Below are 3,517 nucleotides of genomic sequence, written 5' to 3' on the forward strand. Positions count from 1 at the left end.
CAGTTCAAGCTCACCAGCTTCTCCTCAGATACCCCATACAGGGTTGCTATGGGTCGGAACCGACTCGACAGCACTTAACAACAACGTTTCATGAAATTGTTACCCATATTAATAGTAACACTGGTGTGCTATAAGTTAGGCATTGGGCTAACTGCAAAGTGGGTAGTTCAAATCCACCAACTGGTCCACAGGAGAAAGATGAGACAATCTTTTCCCATAAAGATTCATAGTCTTGGAGACCCTATATAGGGTGTGGCATTGTGGACTAATGTGTCAGACTGCAAAGTCATTTGAACTGCAAGATCAGTGGTTCAAGCTCACCAGCTGTTCCTTGGGAACCCCACACAGGGTCGCTATGGATCAGAACCAACTTGACAGCACTTAACAACAACAACATGAGTAAGACAGTGGGCTTATTAATAGTAAATTGACTAATAATATTAATATAATTATTAATATTAATATAGTTGTTGCTACTTATACCTGAGCGTCTTTAAAAAGTAGAGGTTTGCATATTCTTGTAAGATGCCATATACTTTCATGTTTGGCTTTTGATTTAAATACCCTTGGCTATTTGCTTGCTATATGAGGAACTCTTATCTTAGCGTATTTTCAGAAGGGGAACTTGAGGCTTGCCAAGATGAAGTGGCTTGTCTGAAAACACATGTTGTTGTTAAGTGCCACTGAGTTGGTTCCGGCTCATAGTGACCCTGTATAGGGTTTCCGAGGAGTGGCTGGTAAACTTGAACCTCCAATCTTGCATTTCAAGCTGATCCTGTGGTCCAGCGCATTCACCCACAACACCACAACACATAGCTAGTAAGAAATGACACAGGATTTGACAGTCACTCTGCTGTCTCCCTTAAAGGACAAATTGCCACACCTTGTCCTTAGCAAACACTGGACTGCCTTCTAGGGGCTAGACTGATCTCTGGTTGACCTTTTCACCTCAACTCCACTCTTCTTCAGCAGTAGCACTGTATGCCCCACAGGAAAAATGTCGATGAGCAAAGATCATGGGCTCCACTCAGCACACACAAGGGGAGCACTGTTTGGCACAAAACTCTGGGCAAGGCCACAAAGATCATGGAGAAGGGCAAGCCACTAGCTCCTCAGCTAATAGGAGAGACAGATTCCAGAGTCTAATTCCAGAGAGAGTGTGTTAGGTGGTGCATTTAAGGGCCTTCAAAAGAGAGAGAGGTTAATTCCAAATTGGAGAGGGTGGGATCAAACAGGCTTTGTGTGGGAGATGGCTTTTGAATGTGGAGTGAGAATTTAGCAGACAGAGTGGGAAGGACATTGACATATAGGCAAGGACTCTGAACAAAGCGTACAGGTGGGGAACTCGAAGTCATCTAAGAGAACCAGTCCATCCAGTTTGATAGGAGTAGATATTGCAGTGATATTTTAAATGAAGAAATGACGTTGCAAACTTCTATAAAGTTGCTTTGCAAACTCTGCCAGAAATGAAAGAAGAGAAGGTAGATAGTGCAACTAGTGTCAAGAGTACCAAGGTACAGCTTTGTCCCTGCCGGGTACATAAAACAATCATTTTTACAGAGATCAGGGATTGGTCACTAGGAAAATTGTGCTAAACTGTAGTGTACAGCAGTGTTTATTTCTCTTCAACATTCATTTCTAACTTCTTTTGATACTAATTCATTGAGTGTCCCCATAATTTGGGTGAGGCTGACTCTACCAGGCTGGCTTAAAGCCACCGGTGGTGGGGTCATGGATGAGTACATGACCCCAACTTGACCAGTGAGACCCAAGCCCAGTATTTCTGCAGCAACTAATGAAAAAGTAAGCTCCCTATCTGTTGGGTTGCTGAGCATATGGCAGATAAGCTTGGGGCTTCCAGAAGGCTATCTTGCAGCAATGTGGGAAAGAGCTGCCTGCAAACAGAGCCAAGAGTCAAAGAGTGCCAAGAGTCAGAGAGAGTCAAGTTTCTGGATCCAACTAGATTTCAAGTCACAACCCTGGAGGTATCAGCTACATGATCAAATATAATCCTTACTCAACACTTTTCCTCATCTGTTTCTTTAAGTCACTGAGATATATTTTCTGTGATAGAAGGGATCCTGGTGAACTATATGAAGTATTTTCTGAAGCACATAGTGAATAAATGCATAGAATATGAATTACCTACATCAGTCTCAAAGACTATCCAGTCAGGCAAATCAGAAATGGGACTCTAATGAAGCATTTGTAATATCATTTAATACGGTATTGTGTGTATGTGTACGTGTACATAGATAGATAGAGATATATACATTCTGAATAATCTGAATCATTTTATATATATATATATATATAAGGAGCTCTGGTAGCGTAGTGGTTACGAATCGGGCTGCGAACCTTAAGGTCAGCGGTTCGAAACTACCAGCCGCTCTGCGGGAGAAAGATGAGGCTTTCTACTCCCGTAAAGATTTACACCCTCGGAAACCCTGTACAGGGGCGCTATGGGTCGGAACCGACTCAACGGCACTTAACAACAACAACAACATATATATATATATATATACATTCTGAAGATTCTGAATGGGTCTAGGTAGTTTAAATTCACCAGAATATTTTTAAGACAATTTTCAAACACCCTTACCTAGCCTACTGCTTTTATTCTCAATAGAGACTTTAAATTTATCTAAGGAAAAGAGGAGAACAACAGAGAAGACACTACAATTTTGAGGAAATCCTCAAATCTAGGTCACAACTTACCTAAGAAGTTGATCATCTATTCTGCCTTTAATAAAGTACCGTATGCAAAATGTTAGTGAAGGTATAATTTTTCTTGACAAACCCATTGATCACCCTCCAAGTTACCTGCCTGCCCAGTGCAATGCAATCTGCATCTGTCTTCATCCGGCTGCCTATATCTGTCAGGACCACTGAATATCCTAAGCTGACAAGAGTGTCCAAGACAAGCAGACCAGCCTGGATCATCTATAAGAACAGAAGATACTTCTTGAAAGAAAGACCAGCAGGAAAAATAAAAAACAAAAACAGCAGTCTGATTGGCTACTACAGACAGGCAAATTGTTCACGGAAGAGACATCAAGGCAAACTATCAAATCCCTTCAAGACAACCTCCCCCTCCAAGACTGAAATGCATAGGGATCACACGAGCAGCCATGTAAGCTTGCTGGCAACCATGTTGGTCTACTGGTGAGTGGAAGTGGGGAAAAGGCAACAATAAAGATATGGGCTGAGTCCGACCATGTTCCAAAGACTCCTGTAGACCTCAAAATGAGAAAGAGAAGACGAAGGGCCGATTGGTCCAAAGTACAGTGAGACCTGGGGTCTCCTGAGTCCATGGACAAGGACATAGCCACATAGGGATAAACCTGAGAGTAGAGCGTCCAGCTGATATGAAGTGGGGGGAGAAGCACAAGAACGCCTTAACTTGCAGAAAGTACCCATTTGACCTAGCTTCGAAGGTTTGATGATCACCACTTGACTAAAAGAAGATTTTAAAAACTGATAAGGGAAACAAGTATAAATTGCTACAATTTGATTA

This window comes from Chrysochloris asiatica, unplaced genomic scaffold (genome assembly GCF_000296735.1).
Source record: "Chrysochloris asiatica unplaced genomic scaffold, ChrAsi1.0 scaffold00104, whole genome shotgun sequence".
Lineage (NCBI taxonomy): Eukaryota > Metazoa > Chordata > Mammalia > Afrosoricida > Chrysochloridae > Chrysochloris > Chrysochloris asiatica.